The 21851-nt window shown below is 40.7% G+C and overlaps 1 pseudogene; it reads right to left on the bottom strand.

Annotated features, from left to right (window-relative positions):
• Positions 1-6362: 6362 nt before the first annotated feature.
• On the bottom strand, positions 6363-20918 carry LOC133245208 (craniofacial development protein 2-like; annotated as a pseudogene).
• Positions 20919-21851: the final 933 nt, after the last annotated feature.

Raw genomic sequence — 21851 nt, 5'->3', positions numbered from 1 at the left:
CCAGGTCTCCCGCATTGCAGGTGGATTCTTTGCCAGCTGAGCCACAAGGGAAGCCCATATGCAGATTATGGAGTACATCATGCAAAATTCCCTAGCTGGATGAAGCACAAGCTGGAATCAAGATTGCCAGGAGAAATATCAATAACCTCAGATATGCAGATGACACCACCCTTATGGCAGAAAGTGAAGAACTAAAAAGCCTCTTGATGAAGGTGAAAGAGGAGAGTGAAAAAAGTGGCTTAAAACTCAACATTCAAAAAACTAAGATCATGGCAGCCAGTCTCATCATTTCATGGCAAGTAGATGTGGAAACAATGGAAACTGACAGACTTTATTTTCTTGGGCTCCAAAATCACTGCAGAAAGTGACTGCAGCCATGAAATTAAAAGCTGCTCACTCCCTGGAAGAAAAACTATGACCAACCTAGACAACATATTAAAAAGCAGAGGCATTACTTTGCCAACAAAGGTCCATTTGATCAAAGCTATGGTTTTTCCAATAGTCATGTAGGGATGTGAGAGTTGGACCACAAAGAAAGCTGAGCACCAAAGAATTGATGCTTTTGAACTGTGGTGTTGGAGAAGACTCTTGAGAGTCCCTTGGACTGCAAGGAGATCCAACCAGTCCATTCTGAAGGAGATCAGCCCTGGGATTTCTTTGGAAGGAATGATGCTGAAGCTGAAACTCCAGTACTTTGGCCACCTCATGCGAAGAGTTGACTCATTGGAAAAGACTCTGATGCTGGGAGGGATCAGGGGCAGGAGGAAAAGGGGACGACAGAGGATGAGATGGCTGGATGGCATCACTGACTCGATGGACCTGAGTCTGAGTGAACTCCGGGAGTTGGTGATGGACAGTGAGGCCTGGCGTGCTGCGATTCATGGGGTCGCAAAGAGTCGGACACGACTGAGCGACTGAACTGAACTGAACTGAACTGTGGCTCAGCTGGTAAAGAATCCACCAGCAATACAGGAGATGGGTTTGATCCCTTGGTTGGGAAGATCCTCTGGAGAAGGGGAAAGGCTACCCACTCCAGTATTTCTGGCCTGGAGAATTCCACCCACTCCAGGGTTTCTGGCCTGGAGAATTTGAGTCATGTTTGATTCTTTGCAGCCCCTGGGTTGCAAAGAATCAGATGTGATGCGACTTTCATTTTCATGAATACAATTGGGATATTTCTATTGGATTTTCTCATGTTCCCATCCTCTATTTTTATGATCATGATCTAACATTTCTGAAGCAAATATTTTGCATAGGGCACAGTGATGTTTAGAGTGGATTTAAAAACTATTTGCACATCTGTTACCAGGGCCCAAGGCTAGGGAAGCTCACAGAGTTAGGATGAGAAAAAGCAAAGCCCTTGTGTAACAGGAAGGTCATAAAGGGAAGCCACAGTCCCAACACGGCTGGGTCACTGTCCACCTGTGAGTTGCTTTCATTCTCTTCTCATGAGCACCCTCCATTTTCCTTCAAGTGAGAAAACGGGCAAGTACAAATGCAGACAGCCTGCTGGCTGCCGAGAGAGTCCCTGATTAAAGCAGGAGATGGAACTCCTTTTCCCAGTTTCATTTTCTTGAACCTGATAACCAGCTGGGTTTCAAGCTGAGCTACCACACACCTGCTGGGAAACTGTTTGCTACCTGATGCTTGAAAAGGATGGCATTTACTCCTTCAGGTGTGAGAGATGATCGGCTCATTAGGAGGCCAGAGGAAGAAAAAGATTTTTTTAAATTAAGTGTGCATCTTTCATGTTCTGCCCAGTTAAAGGGTTAAGAACAGAAGTGTGTGTGGGAGAGGGGTGGTTCGGGGGTGTATGTTGAACAGTGTTGATGCGAAATTCTCTATTTCCCAAGCATCTATCACTGTAGACAAATTTAATTTCACAAAATTCAAATTGTGGTTGTCATGCTGGCTCTTGAAGGTGCCAGTGGCCTGAAGCTCTGGGGTCTCTCCTCTGCTCTGTCTCTGACCCTTCTGGCTCCATTTGGAAAAGTAGAATTTAGGGAGGCAGAATGTACACTTCTTCCTTGAGTACATTATTAAAAAGCAAGATTTCTTACAAAAAATGGACAGAAGACAAAGAGAAGAGAACAAAGTTTTTCTGTACCAGGCACAGAATGTTTATTTTCAAGAACCTTTTAGAACTTACCCTAGAGGAAAGAAAAAAATTCAATATGCAGTTATCTAAGGGGAAAAATGAAATGTGCTAAGATGGATATTTCTATTCATATATGCACATCATATCTGCCCTGCATGATTAGCACTCCCAAGGAGTAAGAATTTTATTTTTACTTTTTAAAAAAATCCTTTTTTATGATTTGGATTTACAAGTGTTAGAGTATTAGGTGCTGCATGGGGTTGAGATGTTTGGAGTCAGATTGTAAAATTTATAATCTAAATATTTCCTACCCTGATTTTTAGGAAACCAGCCAAACAAGTTTGTGAAAGCCAGCAGCTTCCTTTCAACGTAAGGAACATTTACCTTTCTATGTTGTCATTATATGTTTTTAAGGGTGATACATTTGGCATACAACACAGAATTCATCTGGACCTGCAAGATCATGTCTATCTTGTTCTCTATTGGATTCTCATTGTAAAGCATAGAGCCTAGATCATAGTAGGCCCTCAAGAAAATGTTTTGATGAAACGAGTAATTAAATGATTCTTTCATCATCATTATCACCATCAACACTATCCTCCTGAACACCCAGATTTTGTAAGGTCCTTTCTTCCACTCTGCTTAGCTATAGACACCAATGACCATCATCCCATAGATTAGCACCCAACTCCATCCCTCAGTCTGGGTTAGAAGACTTTGTCATATATTATTTCCTCACTGGTGGGTGAATTCTGGAGTAAATCATGTTGCTCTAAGCCCAGCATTTGCTGTATCTGGATGAAACCTCAGTGTGAAATGCCAGGAGATGCTTAGACCTCCCAGCCTCATTCCTGTGCTTAGGAGTCTGTCCCTCTGTTACTGTCTAGCAGGGGTTTTGCTACAACAACAGTCAACTGATAAACAGCCTTAGACAGTCTAACTGCAAATTTCACCTCTGCCTGGTGCCTCCTGCCATTCTGAGTGCACAGACTTGACCTTGTAACTCAGAGAAATTAACAAATATAACCAATGCTCACTGAGCATTTGTGTACTTGGTATAATTCTAATTGTGTGTCTATTCTAGAATATTTCATCTTCTTAACACTGTGAAGAAAGTACTATTTTTACATATTCTTTATAGATGAGGAGATTGGGTACAGAGAGTCAAAGAAAATTTTTCTGTGATTAAACAGCCACATGATTGAATGCAATTTATTTAATTGAAGAGCACATGTTCCTATATTAATGTCCTAACTAGTATCCCCTTAGGCAGGGAGAACATTCAGCCAATACTTGCAACCATTACAGGTAGTGACCATTCTGACTGGTTGGGAGTCTACTCTGCTTCAGTATTTTGAGTATCAGCTCTTCCCCTTGTGAGGGAAATTCTTGGCCATCTTTTGGAACCTGCTATATAGCTAAGTTCCGTGATGCTTCTCCATCTGGCTGTTGATTTCATTCTTTCTCAATTTGTTCTACACAGTAAGGGTGCGTAACTATAGACGATATGGAGAGGAACAAGGCAAGGTCCTCGATCTCAACCTTGTTAAGAGAGGCCATGAGGGTCATATAACAGACAGTGCCTAGTTAGAGGCATCTAAAAGTTACAAAACACCAGCTCAGGGGCATAGACAAAGCCACACAGAAGCCCAGAAAGGGAAATATCACGGAGACTTCTCCTAAGGGAGGTGGGACTTGAGCTGAGTGTTGAGGGAAAATTTGGGCCAGTAGTATGAAGAGAGACTGGCACCTTTGGCATCAGCCGTTTCTTAAGTGACTTTAATTCAATGTGATCCATATGTGCTTGAGACATATTTTGTGGTGAGCTATCTTAGGCTCAACACTATCATTAAGTCTGCCATTGTTCTCTTAATTTTTTTTTCTTTTGGAGAGGAAATAATGTCCTTTTCCTTGATAAAAGTTCATCTCTGTCAGGTCCCAAGAGACAATTTTGTCTCATTAACTTTAAGTCTGGATCACAAGTTTAAAATATCCAATCCAATATTGATTTTCACTTATATGATAATTGAAAGGTTGGACTTTGTCTAATTTATGAGCCATCAACTTCCAGGGTCTCTGCTCTGTGTTTACTTCCTGAACAAAGAGCCGCTGCTGTTTCTGTCCTTGGCCATAGGGCTTCATGATCTTCAAGGGGACTCACTTTTGGGGGGCTTCTGTGGCCTCAGTGCCGCTCCTTTGATGCAGGCAGTGCTTTGGCTTTTTCTCTCCACCCCTCCTCATCATGCCATCCTAGTCCCTTGTTTCCCAGCTGTCTCTTCAGCAGATTCTCCTTATTGGAGTTCTTCACCCTTCTAGATATTCCTCCAGAAGGGGCTTAACATAGCTCCAGCCTGGCCTTCTCCCTTGTCTGGTTCGTATCAGGCCCACAAAGAACAGACACTTGTGTCTCACCATGACAGCCTGAGAGTGCTGGCTCAGAGCAATGCAGTGGCTTTTATCTTCTGCATGCAGGTCACTTTCATCTTTCTCACATGAGGCTTAAGGCAACCTTTCTTACAGTTCTTCAACTTTAGATACCTGATCGAAACCTCTTGTGGAAGCCAGTGAATGCCCCTTCAGTAGCTAAAGGGGACAGAGATAAACCCTTTTCTCATTTGGTGGTGTAGGTTGGGATTTCACAGGAAAGCCAAACTCTTTCCAAGGAAATTTCTCTATGAGTTCTGTCTTTATATCCACTCTCTCACCCTTTTTATAGGCTGAACTTGCAGTTTGATATCTGCTATGTAACCAAAATTGAGATAAAAAGATCTCATTTTAACATTATGTTACTATTATTTTTAAAATTAATTTATTTTTAACATGTATTTATTTATTTGGCTGCACCAGAATCTTTAGTTGTGGCATGAAGGATCTAGTTCCCTGACCAGGGATCAAACCCGGGCATTGGGAATGTGAAGTCTTAGCCACTGGACCACCCCGGAATTTTCACTATTATTTTTTAATCATAACTGGGCATGGGAAAATCTGCAAAATTTTATTTTTCCCTTTTGCCATATCAAGGACCTAGAGATTCAGCTAAAGAAAATGTCTGATAATCTTTCCATTTTGAAGAATATTGGTGAAGAATCACCTATATAGAAACAAAAAAGCTGGGTCGAGTTTCAGTCAGAAGATGGCAGAAATCTCATGTCTTAAACTGGCAGCTCAATTTAAGCTTCTTTTCTATGTTGCTTATCTCATTAACCACTGGGAAAGGATGCCAGTATGCAGCCTTAGGGACTTGGTTAAAAGCTTTTTAGATTGATAATTGCAGGATCTTGAAATGAATAGTAGTCTCAGCTTTACCAGTGACTTTGCTGAAAACAAACAATTCTTAATACATTTCACTTAAGCTACAGAAATAATTACAAATATGCATTTATATTAATTCAAGTTAGAGATTGTGATGGGGCTCCATGATGGTTCAGTAAGTGGAGAATAACCAATAGTTCTTTCATAATTCTCAAAAATGATATTGATCTCTTTCTTTGTCCTTTTAACCCATAGCAACCACTTTGGTAATAAAAATATTCCCTTTAGGAATAAATTAGCATAAGTACATAAATACTTGGTATTGATGGAGTGTAAGTATATAAGAGCTGTTACATAATCCAGGTGGAAGTGTAATTGTCATAGCCTTTCAAACAATAATTTGATAAAAAGGCACCAAAAGCCTTAAAAATTTCCTACTCTTAAATCCAGTAATTCTCTTCTAGAAATATATCTTATGGAAGAAAAAAACATGCAAAGGTATTTTTTAAAAGACATTTTTATAAGTTGAAGCAATCTTAATATTCAACAATAAAGATTTACTATATTATCACATACATATGATGAAAATTTATGGAATCTTTTAAAATTAGAATATGAGTCCATATTTATCAACACAGACAATGTTGAAATGAAAGCAGGTACAGAGGAATATGTAGAATCAAATATCATTTTTGTTTACATTTTATATATTAATATATGATACACAGGTCAAGAATAACCAATACTGAAATAGTGGTTATCTTTTAGTAGTAGAATTTTGAATGTATTCACCTTTTCTTCTTACCTGTATTTTATAATTTTTCCATTACAGATATGAATCATGAACACTTAAAAAGAAGAAAGTAATTAGAAGAGGTTTCATGTGGTTCAGAAGTAAGGAAAAAATCCAAAGATGAAAAAATACATCTACCCAACATTAATGAAGAGTATAAGAGAAAAACAAAGCTTAGTGCTAATGGAAAAGACAAAACTGGAATCTTCTCAATAAATGTTATTGATCTCCTGCTAACCGCGTGGTTCTGTGCAGCAGAGAATCCCTGAGATACCTAAGGCAAAAGGATAAGATAAAAGGAGCTTTTAAAAAAAAATAAGGACACGTTTTATATTTGAATGAAGAGTTCAATTAAATTTCCTAGATTCTGAATAAATATCTGTCCCCAATAATTCACCTATTAATGTCAATAGATTTTGAATTCTATTTTATTTTTTAACTGAATTAGGTAAAATTGGTCTTTTAGTTTTTGCATGTTTCCCTTCTAGAAGATATCAGTTACCTTCTAGATATTATCTATGTAATTAACGTAGAGCACATCATGGTTGCATTCTATTTGGGTTCATTCAGCTAAAACCTCCTGAATGACCTTTATTCCAAACCCCCATTTGCCATGCAAGTGTATTCTTCTACAAGGCAAATGTTTCTAAGGAAACTTCATGGAAATGAAAAAGCTCCAGACAAATCATCTCATATCCAAAGGAGCAAATGACACACCCATTAATAACAAATGTGATTGTCTCAGGCTCAATGAAGTAAGTTTTGGATGTTGTGTTCCCAATGGAGACCAGTAACTAAAAGGGATTCCCTAGCTCTGTTCTCTTGGAGAAGGCAGTGGCACCCCACTCCAGTACTTTTGCCTAGAAAATCCCATGGATGGAGGAGCCTGGTAGGCTGCAGTCCATGGGGTTGCTAGAGTCGGACACGACTGAGCGACTTCACTTTCACTTTTCACTTTCATACATTGGAGAAGGAAATGGCAACCCACTCCAGTGTTCTTGCCTGGAGAATCCCAGGGACGGGAAAGCCTGGTGGGCTGCTGTCTATGGGGTCGCACAGAGTTGGACAAGACTGAAACGACTTAGCAGCAGCAGCAGCAGCAGCTCTGTTCTATATGCCAAAAGAGAAATGTGTTCACATTGTGAGCTATAAACCATGAAAGGGAGAGTGTGTTTGTGGGAATAAATGGAAAGTCACTAGCAAGTCTCTGTTAAGAAGGAAAGGAAGCTAATGAATTAAGGCCAAACTGACTTCTCAGAATATGTTAATCAAATCTGTTACCTTCCTCCATCAACCCTCTCCCCCTCTTTGCTTTCTCTTTCCAGTTCATCTGAGCCTTGGTCTGTAAGAGAAAGAAGTTATTAATACTTAGATTCTATGGGTAAAATAGCTGACCAACCCAGAATAGGAAGTACAATATAACAGGAGAATGACTGACATTACCTATCAGTAAGGCTTACTATTAAGCCACAATAATCAGCACAGTGCAGTATATGAATAGACCAAAAAAAAAAAAAAAAGGAATACAGGAAAAGATCAATGGAACAGAGTAGAGAGCTCAGAAATAGACCCTCACAGATATAGCCAGTTGATGCCTGATAAAAGAGCAAAAGCAATACAGTGAAGCAAAGACAGTCTCTTCAATAAACGGAGCTTGAAATAATGATATCCACATGCAAGAAAAAAAAGAATCTAGACACAGACCTTACACTCTCACAAAAATTAACTCAAAGTGAACCGTAGACCTAAATGTAAAGCACAAAAATATAAAACTCCAATCTCTTATATGATAATAGAGGAGAAAACCTAGATGACCTTGGATATGGTGATGTCTTTTTATGTACACCACCAAAGATATGATCCATAAAAGAAACCACTGATAAGCTGGATTTCATTAAAATTGAAAATTTTGCCTTTGTAAAAGACAATGCCAAGGGAATGAGAAGACGAGCCATAGACTGGGAGAAAAATATTTTCAAATGCTATATCTGATAAAGGACAGTTGCTGCTGCTAAGTCACGTCAGTTGTGTCCGACTCTGTGTGACCCCATAGATGGCAGCCCACCAGGCTCCTCCGTCCCTGGGATTCTCCAGGAAAGGACAGTTAGCCAAAGTATATACAGAGCTCTTAAAAAGGCTCCCCAGGGGGCTCAGTGGTAAAGAATCCTCCTGTCAATGCAGGAGACATGGGTTCAGTTCCTGAGTCAGGAAGATCCCCTGGAGAAGGGAATGGCAACTCACTTCAGTATTCTTGCCTGGAGAATTCCATGGACAGGGAAGCCTGGTGGGCTATAGTCTGATGGATCACAAAGAGTCAGACATGACTGAGCAACTAAAGAAAATAACTTGATTACAAAATGAGTCATAGACCTTAACAGACACGTCATAGGAAAGATACATAAATGGCAAATAAGCATATGAAAAGATGTCCCATATCATATGTCACCAGGAAAATGAAAATAATGAGATACTGCTGTGCATCTATTAGAATGGCTACAGTATGAACACTGACAGCAGCTAATGCTGGTGAGGATGTGGAAAAACAGTAACTCTTATACAATACAGCACAGTGCATGCTCAGTCATGTCTGACTCTTTGGGACTCCATGGACTATAGCCTGCCAGGCTCCAAATGCAAAATAATATAGTTACTTTGGAAGGCAGTTTGGCAGTTTCTTACAAACTAAACATACTCTTGTCATAAGATCTAGTAATTTCTCTCCTTGGTATTTACTCAAAGAGTTTGAAAACTTAAGTCTCTATAAAAATCTGCATCAGGATGTTTATAGACACTTTGTTCGTAATTGCCAAAACTTGGAAGCACTTGAGATGTCCTTTCATAGGTAAATGGACAAATAAATTGTGGAACATCCAGACAATGGAATAGAATTTAGTAATAAAAAGAAATAGTTATGAAGTCATGAAAAGATATGAAGGAATCTGAAATGCATATTTCTAAGTGAAAGAAGTCAGTTTGAAAAGGCTATGGATGTTTTGATTTCAACTATTTGATCTCTATGGGCTTCTCAGGTGATGCTAGTGGTAAAGAATCTGCCTGCCAATGCGGAAGTTATAAGAGACTTGGGTTCGATCCCTGGGTCAGGAAGATCCCCTGGACTAAGAAATGGCAACCCATTCCAGTCTTCTTGACTGGAAAATTCGTGGACAGAGGTGTCTAGCAGGCTGCAGTCCATGGTGTCACAAAGAGTCCGGACATGGCTGAGCTACTGAACACACACACATTTGATCTCTGGAAAAGTTAAAAATGTAGACAGTAAAAAGATTAATGGTTGCTAGGGAAGAAAAGATGAATAGGCAGAGCACAGAGGATTTGGGGGATGGTGAAATATTCTATATGATATTATAGTAATGGATTCATGTCATTATATGTTTGCCCAAACTCACAGAATGTGCAATAGCAGTAATTATCTCTAAGGTAAAGTGTGGACTTTGGGTGATTGTGATGTATAATATAGGTTCAACCTCTGTAACACAGGTACCACTATTGAGTGGTGTTGATAATGGAGGTGGCTCTACATGAGTATGGAGAAGGCAATGGCAACCCATTCCAGTACTCTTGTCTGGAAAATCCCATGGACAGAGGAGTCTGGTGGGCTGCTGTCTATGAGGTTGCACAGAGTTGGACACAACTGAAGCGACTTAGCAGCAGCAGCCTGAGCTGATGCTGGGAAAGATTGAAGGCAGGAGGAGAAGGGGACAAAAGAGGATGAGATGGTTGGATGATATCACTGACTCAGTGGACATGAGTTTGGGTAGACTTTGGGAGCTGGTGATGGACAGGGAGGCCTGGCGTGCTGCAGTCCATGGGGTCGCAAAGGGTAGGACACGACTGAGTGACTAACCTGAACTGAACTGAGAAAAATCTCTCTCATCTCCTCCACCTTATTGAAGTTATGCATATGGTTAACAGCATACACTGTTCAGTTGTAAAAAAAATGAATTCACTTCTTTACATAAAAATATAAACATTCTAGGAATATGTCCTAAGGAAAAACTGACACATGTATAAAGATGAATTTGTAAGGACAGTAACACAAATGTTGCAGGCTATAAAATAGCAAATGTGATGCAACTTTTATAAAATATATATGTGCCTGTTTCTACATACACATTTCTATCCAGTCATCTGTCTGTATGTTCTTCTATCCAATCTGGGAGAATATACAATAAAATCTTATCAGGTGTCTCCAAGTTGGGAAATTACTTGAGATTTCTCACTTTTTTTCTTATACTTTCAGTTATTTTTCAATTTAATAAAAAGGAATAAAAGCTATTTTCATTAAAAAATGAAAGGCAAATAAAAAATAGAAAATTTTGGTAAAGGATATATAGCACATTATTATCATCCTTCCATATCATGTATTACAAATCAACATCAAAACTGTCTCTCCAAGTAGCACTCAAACATGTACATTACCATATGTAAAACAGACACCAGTGGGAATTTACTAGGCTTCCCTGGTGGCTCAAAAGGTAAAGAATCTGCCAGCTATGTGGGAGACCTGGGTTTGATCCTTGGGTCTAGAAGATCCTCTGGAGAAGGAAATGGCAACCTACTCCAATATTCTTGCCTGGAGAATTTCATGGACAGAGGAGCCTGGTGAAATTTACTGCCTGACATAGGGAGCTCAACCTGGTGCTCTGTGACAACCTAGAGGAGTGGGATGGGGTGGAAAGTGGAAGGGAGGTTCAAGAGTGAGGGAACAGATGTACACCTATAACTGATTACATTGATGTATGGCAGAAAACAAGACAACATTGTAAAACAATTATCCTCCAATTAAAAATAAAAATAAATTTAAAAAACTGACTCTCCAAATAAACACAGTTAAAAATCTTGGAGAAAAAATTCATGAAAGAATAAAAAAGTTAGCCTTCTAATAACCAAAGGAATGCATTAAAATAACCCTTTTTCCTAAGATTTTTCATCACATGGAAAAATATATATATTTTTTTATTTCATTAATGTTGTACATATATCAGAAGATGGATATCCATTAAACCTATTGTCATCATCATTTCATGATGTATGTAAGTCAAATCATTATGTCACACAGCTTAAGTTTATGCAGTGCTGCATATTTCTCAAATATTGTCTGAGAAATCCCATGGACAGAGGAGACTGGTGGGCTATAGTCCACGGGGTCGCAAAAGAGTTAGCCACTAAACAACGTCAATTATATCTCAATTCAGTTCAGTTCCATTCATTTCAGTCGCTCAGTCATGTCCGACTCTGCGACCCCATGAATCGCAGCACACCAGGCCTCCCTGTCCATCACCAGCTCCTGGAGTTCACTCAAACTCATGTCCATCGAGTCGGTGATGCCATCCAGCCATCTCATCCTCTGTCGTCCCCTTCTTCTCCTGCCCCCAATCCCTCCCAGCATCAGAGTCCTTTCCAATGAGTCAACTCTTTGCATGAGGTGGCCAAAGCGTTGGAGTTTCAGCTTCAGCATCAGTCCTCCCAATGAATACCCAGAACTGATCTCCTTTAGAATGGACTGGTTGGATCTTCTTGCAGTTCAAGGGACTCTCAAGAGTCTTCTCCAGCATCACAGTTCAAAAGCATCAATTCTTGGGTGCTCAGCTTTCTTCACAGTCCAACTTTCAGCCTATAAACCCAGACAAAAACAAAATAATAAAATCAAATGAGACTCTTATTTTTCCCTATCAAGGTAGAAAATTACTTTTTAAAGCTAAACAATTCCATGTAGAATATTAGCCAACATTTGGGCAGAACCTCCATTTGTTTTGACTCATATTTACACATGGAAGGACTTCAGCTTGATTAACACTTCTGGCTTCTTTCTTCCCAGCTCTCTCACTGTCCTCTGATTCCCAAGGGAGAAGGGGGTGACTTGGTGTATTTTGGAGAACCAAGAATGTGCATCTAAAGTCTTTCCCTTTTCTGGTTCTGAGCAGGCTCACCTTCTGGAAGCCTCTAATCTTCTATATGTTCAGCTTGCTGGGCGGGACCCCAGAGGGCAGCTTGTGGAAGTGCACTTGGTCCAGGGAGGGAGGCTGTAAATCTGACTGGTTTAGAAATCAGATAACAATCCAGTTTGACTGCAAACCTTCAGCATCATCTTCCAGTTCAGTTTTTATCAGTAATAAAACTGATTTTTTTTTGTCTTCATTTGTCTGAATCTTGCATCTCTTAAAAATCTCAGGAGAAGGGTGAATGGAGAGAAGAACTCATAGACACCACTAGGGGCAGCTTAAGACAACCATCTTTCTGGAGGGCAGTTTCACATTGTGTTACAAAGGGTTTACCTATTCCTGGGCCACTCTTTTTAAGAACACATGCTAAGAAAGCAGTTAGAGTAATGGATGAAATATGTGTATTACAAATGTTTGTGAGTGAAAGTCATTCAGTTGTGTCTGACTCTTTGTGACTGCATGGACTATACAGTCCATGGAATTCTCCATGCCAGAATACTGAGGTGGTTAGTCTTTCTCTTCTCCAGGGGATCTTCCCAACCCAGGGATTGAACCCAGGTCTCCAACATTGCAGGCAGATTATTTACCAGCTGCGCCACCAGGAAAGCCCAAATACAAATGTTTAGTATCGTTTTCATTTTATTTATAACACCTAAAGTTGTTACCAAGCAAAGGGCCCACTTGTCAGCACCCATAGAAGCTAATAGTACAGCACTAGGTTTTGAGAAAAGAAAGAGTTTTATTGCAAGGTTGACCAACAAAGAGAAAGGAGGCAGACTCTCCATCTGGCATTTAGTCAGATTTTTATAAGAGGAGGAAGGCTGATACACGGAAGTGCTGGTGGACAGTGTTTTGATTGGAAGATTTGGAACTTTGTTACTTACGGTATGATTAAGGGGCTTCAGCACATGATCTTCCTGGCCAGTGAACTCTTTGCTTCTGAAAGATTCCTGTCTTTAGGTTCTTGCCGTGTCCTAGTTCTTTGATTATGTGGTGGGGGTGGGAGGTGGGGAGAAGACTTTGGTTCTTGGCATTATTCAAAGTCAAAATTTCTCTGTGCATGCTTTTGCTGTATGACTTGCATTTTTTTTTATTGTTTTCTCTGAAAAACAACTCAGTATCTTATATAAACAAGAAGGACCAATTTGGGCTTCTTCTGCAGTTACGAAATTGGAAAAAAACAAACCAACCCAAATGTCCAACTACATAGTATAATTAAGAAAAATATATTTGTATGTCATACAAGGATATAATAAATCATATTATAGAAGAGTATTTTTGGTGGGGGAAGCTGTTCACTATATATTGCTTAATTTAAAAAATGAGCTACAGAATGTTGTATGCAATGTGATATCAAATTTGTAAAGTATTTTTAAGTCTTATAAGTTTGAATTTAAAAATACTGGTAGACTATGGTATTTTTCAGAGAACTTGAACTAATAATTTCACAATTTGTGTGGAAATACAAAAAACCTCAAATAGCCAAAGCAATCTTGAGAAAGAAGAATGGAACTGGAGGGATCAACCTGTCTGACTTCAGACTATACTATAAAGCTACAGTCATCAAGACAGTCTGGCACTGGCACAAAGACAGAAATATATATCAGTGGAACAAAATAGAAAGATCAGAGATAAATCCACGCACCTATGGACACCTTATCTTTGACAAAGGAGACAAGAATACACAATGGAGAAAAGACAATCTCTTCAACAAGTGGTGCTGGGAAAACTAGTCAATCACCTGTGAAAGAATGAAACTAGAACACTTTCTAACACCAGACACAAAAATAAACTCAAAATGGATTAAAGATCTAAATGTAACACCAGAAACTATAAAACTCCTACAGGAAAACATAGGCAAAACACTCTCTGACATAAATCACAGCAGGATCCTCTATGACCCACCTCCCAGAGTCATGGAAATAAAAGCAAAAGTAACAAATGGGACCTAATTAAACTTAAAAGCTTTTGCACAACGAAGGAAACTATAAGCAAGGTAAAAAGACAGCCTTCAAAATGGGAGAAAATAATAGCAAATGAAGCAACTGACAAAGAATTAATCTCAAAAATATACATGCAACTCCTGCAGCTCAATTCCAGAAAAATAAATGACCCCAAAAAATAGGCCAAAGAGCTAAACAAACATTTCTCCAAAGAAGACATACAGATGGCTAACAAACATATGAAAAGATGCTCAACATCACTCATTATCGGAGAAATGCAAATCAAAACCACAATGAGGCACCATCTCACACCGGTCAGAATGGCTGCTATCAAAAATCTACAAACAATAAATGCTGGAGAGGGTGTGGAGAAAAGGGAACCCTCTTACACTGCTGGTGGGAACACAAATTAGTACAGCCACTATGGAGAACAGTGTGGAGATTCCTTAAAAAACTGGAAATAGAATTGCCATACGACCCAGCAATCCCACTGCTGGGCATACACACCGAGGAAACCAGAATTGAAAGAGACACGAGTACCCCAGTGTTCATCGCAGCACTGTTTGCAATAGCTAGGACATGGAAGCAACCAAGATGTCCATCAGCAGATGAATGGATAAGGAAGCTGTGGTACATACAGAGTGGAATGTTACTCAGCTATTAAAAATAATACATTTCAATCAGTTCTAATGAGGTGGATGAAACTGGAGCCTATTATACAGAGTGAAGTAAACCAGAAAGAAAAACACCAACACAGTATCAGATCAGATCAGATCAGTCACTCAGTCTTGTCCGACTCTTTGCGACCCCAAGAATCGCAGCACGCCAGGCCACCCTGTCCATCACCAACCCCCGGAGTTCACTCAGACTCATGTCCATCGAGTCGGTGATGCCATCCAGCCATCTCATCCTCTGTCGTCCCCTTCTCCTCTTGCCCCCAACCCCTCCTAGCATCAGAATCTTTTCCAATGAGTCAACTCTTCGCAGTACTTTGGCCAAAGTACTGGAGTTTCAGCTTTAGCATCATTCCTTCCAAAGAAATCCCAGGGCTGATCTCCTTTAGAATGGACTGGTTGGATCTCCTTGCAGTCCAAGGGACTCTCAAGAGTCTTCTCCAACACCACAGTTCAAAAGCATCAATTCTTCGGCGCTCAGCCTTCTTCACAGTCCAACTACTACATCGATACACAACCACAGGAAAAACCATAGCCTTGACTAGACAGACCTTTGTTGGCAAAGTAATGTCTCTGCTTTTGAATATGCTATCTAGGTTGGTCATAACTTTCCTTCCAAGGAGTAAGCGTCTTTTAATTTCATGGCTGCAGTCACCATCTGCAGTGATTTGGGAGCCCCCAAAAATAAAGTCTGACACTGTTTCCACTGTTTCCCCATCTATTTGCCATGAAGTGATGGGACCAGATGCCATGATCTTCGTTTTCTGAATGTTGAGCTTTAAGCCAAGTTTTTCACTCTCCTCTTTCACTTTCATCAAGAGGCTTTTGAGTTCCTCTTCACTTTCTGCCATAAGGGTGGTGTCATCTGCATATCTGAGGTTATTGATATTTCTCCCGGCAATCTTGATTCCAGCTTGTGTTTCTTCCAGTCCAGCGTTTCTCATGATGTACTCTGCATAGAAGTTAAATAAGTAGGATGACAATATACAGCCTTGATGAACTCCTTTTCCTATTTGGAACCAGTCTGTTGTTCCATGTCCAGTTCTAACTGTTGCTTCCTGACCTGCATACAAATTTCTCAAGAGGCGGATCAGGTGGTCTGGTATTCCCATCTCTTTCAGAATTTTCCACAGTTTCTTGTGATCCACACAGTCAAAGGCTTTGGCATAGTCAATAAAGCAGAAATAGATGCTTTTCTGGAACTCTCTTGCTTTTTCCATGATCCAGCGGATGTTGGCAATTTGATCTCTGGTTCCTCTGCCTTTTCTAAAACCAGCTTGAACATCAGGAAGTTCATGGTTCACGTATTGCTGAAGCCTGGCTTGGAGAATCTTAAGCATTACTTTACTAGCGTGTGAGATGAGTGCAATTGTGTGGTAGCTTGAGCATTCCTTGGCATTGCCTTTCTTTGGGATTGGAATGAAAACTGACCTTTTCCAGTTCTGTGGCCACTGCTGAGTTTTCCAAATTTGCTGGCATATTGAGTGCAGCACTTTCACAGCATCATCTTTCAGGATTTGGAATAGCCCAACTGGAATTCCATCACCTCCACTAGCTTTGTTCATAGTGATTCTTTCTAAGGCCCACTTGACTTCACATTCCAGGATGTCTGGCTCTAGGTCAGTGATCACACCACAGTGATTATCTGGGTCGTGAAGATCTTTTTTGTACAGTTCTTCTGTGTATTCTTGCCATCTCTTCTTAATATCTTCTGCTTTTGTTAGGTCCATACCATTTCTGTCTTTTATTGTGCCCATCTTTGCATGAAATGTTCCTTTGGTATCCCTGATTTTCTTGAAGAGATCCCTAGCTTTCCTATTCTGTTGTTTTCCTCTATTTCTTTGCATTTATCACTGAAGAAGGCTTTCTTATCTCTTCTGGCTATTCTTTGGAACTCTGCATTCAAATGTTTATATCTTTCTTTTTCTCCTTTGCTTTTTGCTTCTCTTTTTTCACAGCTATTTGTAAGGCCTCCCCAGACAGCCATTTTGCTTTTTTGCATTTCCTTTCCATGGGGATGGTCTTGATCCCTGTCTCCTGTACAATGTCACGAACCTCATTCCATAGTTCATCAGGCACTCTATCTATCAGATCTAGGCCCTTAAATCTATTTCTCACTTCCACTGTATAATCATAAGGGATTTGACTTAGGTCATACCTGAATGGTCTAGTGGTTTTCCCTACTTTCTTCAATTTAAGTCTGAATTTGGCAATAAGGAGTTCATGGTCTGAGCCACAGTCAGCTCCTGGTCTTGTTTTTGCTGACTGTATAGAGCTTCTCCATCTTTGGCTGCAAAGAATATAATCAATCTGATTTCGGTGTTGACTATCTGGTAATGTCCATGTATAGTGTCTTCTCTTGCATTGTTGGAAGAGGGTGTTTGTTATGATCAGTGCATTTTCTTGGCAAAACTCTATTAGTCTTTGCCCTGCTTCATTCTGTATTCCAAGGCCAAATTTGCCTGTTACTCCAGGTATTTCTTGACTTCCTACTTTTGCATTCCAGTCCCCTATAATGAAAAGGACATCTTTTTTGGGTGTTAGTTCTAAAAGGTCTTGTAGGTCTTCATAGAACTGTTCAACTTCAGCTTCTTCAGCATTACTGGTTGGGGCATAGACTTGGATTACTGTGATATTGAATGGTTTGCCTTGGAAATGAACAGAAATCATTCTGTCATTTTTGAGATTGCATCCAAGTACTGCATTTTGGACTCTTTTGTTGACCACGATGGCCACTCCATTTCTTCTGAGGGATTCTTGCCCGCAGTAGTAGATATAATGGTCATCTGAGTTAAATTCACCCATTCCAAGTCCATTTCAGTTCGCTGATTCCTAGAATGTCGACATTCACTCTTGCCATCTCTTGTTTGACCAGTTCCAGTTTGCCTTGATTCATGGACCTGACATTCCAGGTTCCTATGCAATATTGCTCTTTACAGCATCGGACCTTGCTTCTATCACCAGTCACATCCACAGCTAGGTATTCTTTTTGCTTTGGCTCCATCCCTTCATTCTTTCTGGAGTTATTTCTCCACTGATCTCCAGTAGCATATTGGGCACCTACTGACCTGGGGAGTTTCTCTTTCAGTATCCTATCATTTTGCCTTTTCATACTGTTCATGGGGTTCTCAAGGCACGAATACTGAAGTGTCTTGCCATTCCCTTCTCCAGTGGACCACATTCTGTCAGATCTCTCCACCATGACCTGCCCATTTTGGGTTGCCCCATGGGCATGGCTTTGTTTCATTGAGTTAGACAAGGCTGTGGTCCTAATGTGTTTAGACTGACTAGTTTTCCATGAGTATGGTTTCAATGTGTTTGCCCTCTGATGCCCTCTTGCAACACCTACCGTCTTACTTGGGTTTCTCTTACCTTGGGCATGGGGTATCTCTTCACGGCTGCTCCAGCAAAGTGCAGCCATTGTTCCTTAGCTTGGACGAGGGGTATCTCCTCACCACCACCCTTCCTGACCTTCAACGTGGGATAGCTCCTCTAGGCCCTCCTGCATGTGCACAGCCAGGGCTCCAGGGACATGGGGTTGGTCCTCCCGGCCACCGCCCCTGGCCTCGGGCGTGGGGTAGCTCCTCCCGCCCGATGTCCCTGGCCTCCGGCTTGGGGCGTGGGGTATCTCCTCCCAGCCGCCGCTCCTGACCTCGGATGGGGGGTAACTCTTCTCGTCGCAGCCCCTGACCTCGGACGCTGGTTATCTCCTCTGGGCCGCCCCCCACCCCCCACCCCCCGCCCCGAACTTGGACGCTGGGTAGCTCTTCTAGGCCGTTCCTGTGCGGTTGCAGCCTGGTACTGTTGGCCGCTGCCCCTGACCTTGGACGTGGGGTAACTCCTCTATATTAACACGTATATATGGAATTTAGAAAGATGATAATGATGACCCTATATGTGAGACAGCAAAAGAGACACATATGTGAAGAACAGACCTTTGAACTCTGTGGGAGAAGGTGAGGGTGGGATGATTTGAGAGATAGCATTGAAACATGTATATTACCATATGTAAAATAGATTGCCAGTCCAGGTTTGATGCATGAGACAGGGTGCTCAGGGCTGGTGCACTGGGACGACCCTGAGGGATGGGGTGGGGAGGGAGGTGGGTGGGGGGTTCAGTGTGGGGAACACATGTACATCCATGGCTGATTCATGTCAATGTATGGCAAAAACCACTACAATATTGTAAAGTAATTAGCCTCCAATTAAAATTAAAAAATTAATTTACAAAAAAATATTGGTAGAACATATGAAAATATTGATAGTAATTACTTTTAGATTACACGAGATAGTTTCTTTTTTTGCTTTTGCTTTTCCAAGTTTTGTAATGTACTAATAAAGTAACTAGAAAAATATTATTCACGTATAACTGAACAGTAGCTGCAGCAAATCAATAACTTTAATTCATTATTATTATTTATAAAAAACTCTCTTCCCATTGAATGCCAGTTAGTTAATAACTATGATCATGTTTAAAAGAATTTTTAAATATAAAGAAGAAAATTTCTAATTGAAAGGAATGAATTTACCATGGGTCAAAAAGAAGTGGGTTAATGTCCTGGCTTTGTTATTTATATGAATTTATATCTTCTAAGGAGAAGGCAATGGCACCCCACTCCAGTACTCTTGCCTGGAAAATCCCATGGACGGAGGAGCCTGGTGGGCTGCAGTCCATGGGGTCTCAAAGAGTAGGACATGACTGAATGACTTCACTTTCACTTTTCACTTTGATGCATTGGAGAAGGAAATGGCAACTCACTCCAGTGTTCTTGCCTGGAGAATCCCATGGACGGGGGAGCCTGGTGGGCTGCTGTCTATGGGGTCGCACAGAGTCGGACATGACTGAAGCAACTTTGCAGCAGCAGCAGCAGCATATCTTCTAAATCTCAGGGGATTATAATACATACCTTGCAAAATTGTGGAGGATGAAAGATTTATAAATCGGTGAGCCTGAGATGAAATACGATCTCAACAGATGGTTAATATACTGTTATTAAAGCATGATGATGGCATTTAGAGGAATGGGGTGGCTTTCACCTGGGGTCTTAAGAAGATGTAAACCCTTTTCCCATAATTCTAGCAGACTTCCTCTTATATTTTATTTGCCAGAAGATAGTACCTTTTCTAAGCCTATGTTTGGAAAAAAGAATGAGGTGATTTCAGTTGGATTACACTAATTAGAGTTTACTGAAGACTCTTGAGAGTGCCTTGGACTTCAAGGAGGTCAAACCTGTCAGTCCTACAGGAAATCAACCCTGAATCTTCATTGGAAGGACTGAGGCTGAAGCTGAAGCTCCAATACTTTGTTCACCTGATGCAAAGAGCTGACTCATTGGAAAAGACCCTGATGCTGGGAAAGATTGAGGGCAGGAGGAGAAGATAGGAGCAGAGAATTAGATGGTTAGATAGCATCACCAACTCAGTGAACATGAATCTGAGCAAACTCTGGGAGATAGTAAAGGAAAGGGAAGCCTGGCATGCTGCAGTCCTTGGGGTCACAAAGAATTGGACATGACTTAGCGACTGAACAAGAATAACAACTGGAGTTGACTCCCAAGTGGAGTTTCTTCTGAAGCACATAGCTTGGTGAAGTCATGGTGGTTACTTGTACCAAAGCAGAGTTGTTCTAGAAATTTTAAAAAAGTGAGAGTGGTGGGGATTGGGTAAGCAAAGAACAGTGTCTCCTGAAACTTTTACAGAGCTAAACACTTAGCTCTTTTGTTGGATGGAAAATTATGAGAAAAATTATTCCTGTTAAGATTAGGACATATACTGAGGAATGAGGAAATATCCAGATGCAAGGGGGAAAGAGGAGAAATTAGAAAGGAATGAGAGAATATAGAAGGGAAACTCATGACACAAGAATGGCTCAACAGAAGTGTTTGCACAGACGGTGTGAGCCCTGATAAAAGCAGCTCTGGAAAGCCCTCTGGAGAGGAAGCAGGGCATAAAAAACTCAAGATTTTCAGAGATATGGGGTGCATTTGGAGGAGTATCTAAAGAGAGACGAGGAATAAAGTGACAGGTAAGAAATAAGAAATAAAGGGTGAGAAGCCCTGCTGGTCTGTAATGATCAGAGGAAGGTGCTGTTGCTGGGATACCTGTGCAAGGGCTGCTGGGAATCATGTCTCTGACAGCTGGGCTCTGAAGAGAAAGAGTGGCTCTTAAGTGGCTGACATCCTTTGAGCCTCTGGTCATTACAAATGCAATTTAATGATGAGGAGCAGAGCTGTGATTCTGAGGCTATGCATTGTGATTCCGATTCTTGTGCTTACTGTCTGGTAAGAAAAGTTTCCCACTCTGTTTTGCTCCTGGCTGAACTTAAAGCTGGAGTACTTAAGTAAGTGTGGGAGGTCTCAACATTGCAATGAATAGTACCTTACTTCCTCTTCAAATTTTCCCAGAACGTCTGTGTTCAGTTCAATTCCAATCAGTCACTCAGTTGTGTCTGACTCTTTGCAACCCTATGGACTGCAGTATACCAGGTTTCCCTAACTGTTAGTTTTCCCTAACTGTTAAAACTAACAGAAAAAGTTAGTTTTCATCACTAACTCATGGAGCTTGCTCAAACTCATGTCCTTTGAGTTGGTGATGTCATCCAACCATCTCATCATCTGTTGTCCCCTTTTCCTCCTATCTTCAATCTTGCCCAGCGTCAGGATGTTGTCCAATGAATCAGTTCTTTGCATCAGGTGGCCAAAGTATTAGAGCTTCAGCTTCAGCATCAGTCCTTCCACTCTATATTCAGGACTCATTTCCTTCAGGATTGACTGGTTGGATCTCCTTGCAGTCCAAGGGACTCTCAAGTGTTTTCTCCAATACCACAGTTCAAAAGCATCAATTCTTCATTGCTCAGCCTTCTTTACGGTTCAACTCTCACATCCATATATGACTATAGGAAAAATCATAGCTTTGATTATATGGACTTTTTGGCAAAATAATGTTTCTGTTTTTTTTTATATGCTGTTCAGGCTTGTATAGCTTTTCTTCCAAGGAGAAAATGTCTTAATTTTATGGCAACAGTCACCATCTGCAGTGATTTTGGAGCCCAAGGTAATAAAGTCTCTCATGGTTTCCATTGTTTCCCCATTTATTTGCCATGAAATGTTGGGCCAGATGCTATGATCATAG

Source organism: Bos javanicus, chromosome 3, assembly GCF_032452875.1.
Source record: "Bos javanicus breed banteng chromosome 3, ARS-OSU_banteng_1.0, whole genome shotgun sequence".
In the NCBI taxonomy this organism is placed as follows: domain Eukaryota; kingdom Metazoa; phylum Chordata; class Mammalia; order Artiodactyla; family Bovidae; genus Bos; species Bos javanicus.
This window is presented reverse-complemented; position numbering and strand designations above follow the sequence as displayed.